A 7,554-nucleotide genomic window follows, 5' to 3' on the forward strand; every position below is an offset into this window, starting at 1 on the left:
AGAGACAGAGACAGAGAGAGAGACAGACAGAGAGCGACAGAGAGAGAGACAGAGAGAGAGAGGGAGAGAAAAAAAGACAGAGAGACAGAGCGAGACAGAGAGAAAAACAGAGAGAGACAGAGAGATACAGAGAGAGAGACAGAGAGACAGACAGAGACAGAGAGACAACAACAACAGCAACAACAACAACAACAACAACAACAACAACAACAACAACACATTTCTTAACAGTATAAAAGAAAGGAGTCGAGTCATCGTATTTTACGTTCAGCACATTCAGACGCAAAATTAAACATTTTTTCTGCTACATATATATATATATCTTTTTTAAATGCAGTTTACGTCTTGTAACTACACTGGATGCTTATCATTTTTTGTAAGGTCAAAAAGGGCACCTGAAATTGGAAACGGAAAAAATACAGCATAGATCTCTATCCGTTCACGAAAACGTATCTGCGATACAAGAGGTGAAAAAATACACACACAAAAAAGAAGAGAAATCCTTTTTATGCTCTGTCGAGTTTCTATCCCTGAATCGGAAAGCTGCAACTTGTTCTGTAAAGTGTTTGCTGCTCTCCCTTACTCCGAACTCTTTTGTTTCCCCTCTCTCTCAGTTTCAAGGGGACAGCACTCTCAGCGCGACAGCCTCTGGCGGTGGAGCAGATCAGACGCAGACGACATTTTAATTGGAGTTTGTGTCATTGCCGCTAACAACGGCGTGGTAACGGCGCCAGACGGTTTGAGGAGGGAAAAGTTTCGAGGAGCGAGAAACGGGGTTTAAAATACAGCTTGGTGGCAGCTTTTTTTTCTTTCAATTTCATTTCTCAGCAGTTTCAGTAAGAGGTGTCTGCGTTCCAGCGCTGTAGATTTTACGCCCAAATTTCAAATATTGCAAGTTGAGTCTAAAACAGATACCCCTCCCCGTCGCGATATAACCTTCGTGGTTGAAAACGACGTTAGACACCAAATAAAGAAAGAAAGATACCCCTCCCCCTCCTTATTTCTAGTAACTCCTTCTTCCCCCTCTCCCCTCTCTCTCTCTCTCTCTCGTGAATCTTGGTGTATACTTTCCTGCATATTCTCGAAGTCGGACTGACGTCACAAGTAAACCGGAAACCACGTGACCTCCCTGACTACAGAGAGCGTGGTTGAAAGAAGCACCAGACAAAATGTCGTACGACTATCAAGAAGGGTTGCCTGTTGAAGCCAGAACAAGGTATTTGGCTAAGCTGGAGTTGGTTGGAGTGGATAAGTGTAACCAGCCGACGCGTGGACAAACAATCCCAAACAATGGCTGACGTTGGAATACCACGATGTGTACAACTATTTGATCAAAAGTCCACGTAAGTTCAAATTTATACTTTGATCGTTTTTCTTTACTGAAAACTACAATGCTTTTCTTTGTGTTCATTGCCAGTCGATTGGGGGTGATAATCGATAAACTGTGGACCAACGTGCGTGCATTTTCATTTAAAAAAATTCTGTTTAGAAATTAGAGTACAGTAACATGTCCACAACAAATAGGGTCGGTAGGTCGGCAAACCTTTTGTTTTGTTGCCAAAGAAAGTGTTGATGGTAATAATTGTCACCATAGAGCATTGTATATGGTTTAACTGACTTGGAAATTAAAAACCTCTCAGTTTCGCCTAAAGGTCTTTTATTTACAGGCTAAGCAGCCCTTTCCACATGTGATATTGCCCTTTTGCAGTGGGAGACATTAAAACATCTAAAGGGGATAACAGATCGGCAAGGAACAAAATCTTCAAACTCAGTGTTATCTTGTCAAGTTAAAATGAAAAAGCCACCCTTGTTTTATCACAAACACATCACAAGAGGAATGATAAAAGTGCAGGAAAAGGACTAACACTAACTACATGTAACTCAGAGATGTTGATAACAATGGATATGTGAAGATTTTTTCCCCCAAGTTAAAACAAATCAGAACAAATGCTGTTACATTTCTCAAAGCAAGAAAAAGGTTAAAAAGACAAAAAGAAAGGATACACAACAAGCTGTTGTCAAATAAAATCAGAACAAAAATTCAGGAATGGTAACTAGCCAAAGATATATAACCTTGATACAGGCATGCTAGAGTTCTAACGGAACGATCAAGTATAACATGACACAACAAAACTGCTCTGAGGTAAAAAGTGAACGGGACTATGGAAATGATTTGGTTTTTTAAAGAACTTGTTTGACCAGATTATCAACAACAACAACAACAATTAGTTCTTAACAGTTTTAAGCCTTGAGAACACAAAAGACTTACTGCAACAATAATATGAACAAGAAACTGGGAATAAAAACCATTACAAAAGTAACAGAGAATAAAAACGATAAGAGAAAATAAACAAACAATAGAGAAAAAAGACGAGAAAATATAAGAAAAAACAAGTACATACTGCAACAAAAATTGTCAGCCATTCTGCACTATGCAGGATTTGTCTTAAACTATTGCATGCTTCAATCGATGGTCCACACCATTTCATCGTACCTAATCACTAGGAATTATAAACCAATAATTTCAAAAGGGAGCTCTGAACACATTTTCTTGAAAATTAAATCACAAAGTTCAACTATAAGCTGTGAGTCGCAGTGCAAAATCTTCAACGAGACAAAAAAAAAGTCAATGTGCATGAAATACAATGAAAATAATTCCACTTTCTACACTACATGGGGGAAAATGCTACACACATTAAACAATTCATGGCTATACATGTTGTAATACTGAACCTGAAGAACACGAATTCTCTGCTATGGAGTGATGGCCAGTCTTAATCATTTTGAACACCTTTTCAGCAACATATTACACCACTTCATAATACATTATTTTCCAATGCCTAAACAGAAACACAAAAGCTGTAGGTTTTACTGTAGATTTGATGCAGCTTTTTTATTTGTTTGTTTGTTTGTTTAACGCCCAGCCGACCACGAAGGGCCATATCAGGGCGGTGCTGCTTTGACATTTAACATGCGCCACACACAAGACAGAAGTCGCAGCACAGGCTTCATGTCTCACCCAGTCACATTATTCTGACACCGGACCAACCAGTCCTAGCACTAACCCCATAATGCCAGACGCCAGGCGGAGCAGCCACTAGATTGCCAATTTTAATGGCTGCTCCGCTGATGTAATGTTCAAATGTAACATAGCACACGTATTCACACGCCCTTTCTTTGGCTTCGACACATCCGGTTTTGTTGCTTCATGTTCCTGTTACATAAAGTTATCCACTTATTTGATCATGAGCAACAACCTCCCGCATCCACTTAAACCACACAAATTTATGATCAGCATTATCAATTGTTGCATGCATTAGACATTTTCAACTAATTCTGCATAAGCTCAAGTTCAAGTTTCATTAGTCCATAACCCAGGGGGGCATTTTGAATAACTACTTCCATATAACTTCCAAAATGTGAGAAATTCTTTCAATTCATTACTACAGCGTTAGCATCAACAATTGTGCCATTTCCACGCTCACACATCAATCTCTTTCTTCTCTTTTCTTTTCCCTTGCCTTTATCTGCGCACCAAATTTCCAAAAAGAAACAAATATACAAAGAAAACAAACAGTAAAGTGTGTGGTGGGTTGGGTTATCCAGGGCCGGACTACCGGGGGAGTTATGGGGGTTGCGCAACCCCCCGCCCCCTAGCCTAAACATGTACCTCACTTATTTAATTTTTTTTTTATTATTGTTTATTTTTGCCGTTTCATGCAAGGAGCGACCATTTTCCTATCTCAGAATATGACCTACCCATAAGCTTCAGGGGGCTCTGCCCCTTGACCCCGCTAGGAGGAACATCCCCCTGGACCACCACTGGCAACCCCCCCTCCTCTTAGCCTAGTCCGGCCCTGTTATCATAGCATAACACCTGCATATACTTTTGACAATGCTTGACTTTCTTTCTTTCTTTTCTTTATTTGGTGTTTAACGTCGTTTTCAACCACGAAGGTTATTTACTGTACATCCGGATACACAACAACTCTTCGGCATGTTGTTTCTTTCAACCACGCTAACATGGCCGCTGCGGTTGTCAACGAAATCACGTGGTTTGTTACCCGGATGTCCGACTTCGAGAATATATACTCTTTAAGCAAAGCTTCATCAGTGTCACTATACATTACAATGTCAACTGCGTTTGTCTGCAAAACTTAAAATTCGTCTCAAAATAACATTAAATAACAAAAACAAAAACAATACACAAAACAAACTATCCAACCAACAAACAAACAAAAGACAACGATAGAACTCCTATGTGTTGTCTCTTACGCTGATTAAAAAAACAACACCTAAGTAAACGAAAAACTAATAAGATATATACCCTAACAGAAACTGCGGAGGTGCTGCAGCTCGACCTTACTTTCAAACTATATACAGCGTACAGAACGAAACAAACAAATCAGTAACCCGAACTTTTCACAATTATATGTTGAGGGAAAGCTGAGTCTCTTCATAATTAGCAGGGCAAATGACCTGTGTTTGATGAAAACGCAACTGCAACACTTCAAAATAAAGTTGCTTGCATAATATGAGTGTATTTCGCCATGACTATATATGTCAGTTTGAATGTACTGTGTGTGATTCAAACTTCCATTGATGATTGTATTTAAACAAACAAACTAACCCTCCCAATAAACTAGCACACTAAAAACAAACACACAAAAACACAATTTGGAATCACGAAAGAAACAAGGGAAAAGAAAAGACTCCAAAGAAACGAAGAAAGAGCTGGATTGAAGTAAACACCATGCACTGACACAATTTTCTGTTTCTGGAATGTTTAGCAATTTCCAAATAGAAATCTGTTATTTCCACACCTGCCACAGAGTCACTGCTATACGAGTCAAATCAATGTGACACATAAATGAAATTATTAAAAGAGTGTGCACTTCAGCTATAACACCAGTCCCTTTACGCACATTATATATGAAATAGTCATCATAATCAAATCTTGACAGCTCTCAGTCTGTATCCCCCCTGTTCGGAAAACGGCTATTGTGGCTTCGTGTGAAGTGCCTTCAGTTCTTGAACTCAGGTAAGCCACCTCTGCGTGAAAAGATCGGGTAGATGAACATTAAGTTAACAGTTTATATACCTTAAGCCCGACATTGCATGACTATATGCTGGTGGTGGTACCAGTGCTGCATTCAAGTGATACGACTAGCAATACAAGCAACATGTCCCTTCATCGGCTTAAAGTTGACACTTTGATTGAAAACAAACAACCTGTCGAGATAACTTTTACAACGTGGCGGAAATGACAGCCGTACTTTCTGGTATAGACTCGTGGACAAATCCGTCGTGATTTATTTTCATTCCGCGGTCAAGAACAGTTTTTTTCCCAGCCTATATATTTACCTGTGTTTGTGTGTGATTTGTAAGAGAAAAGTCTTGTCTGAACAGTCGCGGAAAACAAGACCACAACCACTTTAAACCGTTAGATGCACCACTCTAATTCCACCTCATCGCTCACCGGCGTGTCCTAATTCCTTTTGAGTGTATACATACGCTACACGCATCGACGTATATATTTCACCGTAACAGAAAATCTCCCACAAAACAACAAAATCTCCGCTCTCCACATCTGACGGTATGTGCCAGGACCAGTGGCAGTGAGTTCAGATTAAAGCTAATCTGTTTGGATACGGCGGTCCCAAGAACAAGCCATCAGCACGGGTGATCTTTCATCCCGTTGGTCGTTGGACAGGGATGGCGAGGCTTTAAGTGGCGGGGAGAGATCGAGCCCCGTATGGTACGGACAATGAGAGCGAAGTCTTTCTGTGGCGGCTCTCTGCTGCAAGTAATTGAATGTCAACAGAATTGAACGTCACGCCACTACGAGCATCTCGCCGTCCGGACCTATGTATAGCTTAATGCTGTTAGTAAGGAACTGCTGTACTTATCGACGTTTCTCTTACACTTGCTGAATATAGGTCTATCGTTTGCGTGGTGTGATCTGACAAGTCTATACAATAAGAATCTATATATACTGTACTTATATATTGACGGTTCTGTCACTTGCTGAATAGAGGTGTAAATCGTGTAAATCTTAAAAGTCTATGCTATATGCGTTAGTAAGGATCTACTGTACTTATATATTGACGGTTCTGTTACTTGCTGTATTGGTCTATCCTTCGCGTGGTGCATGTAAAACTTAAAACTCTATACTTTGCGTCAGTATGGAACTCCTGGTCTTACCAACGTTTCTCTTATACTTGCTGTATATAGGTCTATACTTTGGGTTGTGCATGTAAATCTGAAAAGTCTATACTTAACATCGATAAGGAACTCTTGTACACATGATACCAACTTTTCTTACAATTACTGTACTAGATCCGCATAAAGGGGAAAAATAATTGAGACATGGTTTTGCCTTTTGGACGAAGACTGTCATTTAACGACAGCCGTTACTTGAAAAAAAATGTGTGATATTATAACTGATTATAACTGTAAACTGAAATATTTGCAAATTAATAATAAAGCAATTCATTGTCGTGATTACCTCAATATTAAAATGAGGACTTTGTTTCAAACGATATAGATATAACAAAGTCACCGATAATACGGAAAACCTGCAAATAAACCTACTATCAGGAAATACCTCTTCATAGAAGGTAGAAAAGTAAACGCAGATTGAAATCGGTGTTTTCATACGGACAAGCTAATGATTCATAAACTGATAAAATAGAATAAATCAAAAGATAACTAGATAACTAAATCACTAGATGAAAAATTACTGATTGACTGATTCACGGAACAAACAAACTAAGAACATAGAAACAAACAAACAAACAAACAAACAATAAATCAATCAATCAATCAATCAATCAATCAATCAATCAATCAATCGATCAATCAATCCACCAATCAATCAATCAATCAATCAATCAATCAATCAATGAGTACATACATTAATTGATAAATAAATCAAGAAAGAAAGAAAGAAAAAAAGAAAGAAAGAAAGAAAGAAAGAAAGAGCAGTGTGTTAAAGTTTCACCGCAAGATAGTATATTTGTAGGTTATTTTAGGATCACCCGTATAAGCTTATTATTGTTGTTGATTCTAAATATGCTTATTATGTATTTTTACTAATTAATAATTGAATAAAACTCAGTTTATACCAAATACATGAATAAAGTAATAAAAAGGACTGTACATGAAAAATTCGATTTCTGTCCTTTGTCGCTGTTGTTTGTTCAACTAACACTTAGTTAGTTCTCAAAGAGTAACTGATTTCTTGACTAAGGGGGCGGCGGAGGGAGAAAGAAACAGGGAGAGAGAGAGAGAGAGAGAGAGAGAGAGAGAGAGAGAGAGAGAGAGAGAGAGAGAGAGAGAGAGAAAAAGAGAGAGAAAGAGAGGGAGAGAGAGACAGACAGACAGACAGACAGACAGACAGAGAGAGAGACAGACAGACAGACAGACAGACAGACAGAGAGATCGAGAGAGAGAGAGATCGAGAGAAAGATCGAGAGAGAGCTCGAGAGAGAGGTCGAGAGAGAGGCAAAAAAGCAAACAAACAGACAGACAGACGGTTCTACAATAAACCCT

This window comes from Littorina saxatilis, linkage group LG4 (genome assembly GCF_037325665.1).
Source record: "Littorina saxatilis isolate snail1 linkage group LG4, US_GU_Lsax_2.0, whole genome shotgun sequence".
In the NCBI taxonomy this organism is placed as follows: Eukaryota; Metazoa; Mollusca; class Gastropoda; order Littorinimorpha; family Littorinidae; genus Littorina; species Littorina saxatilis.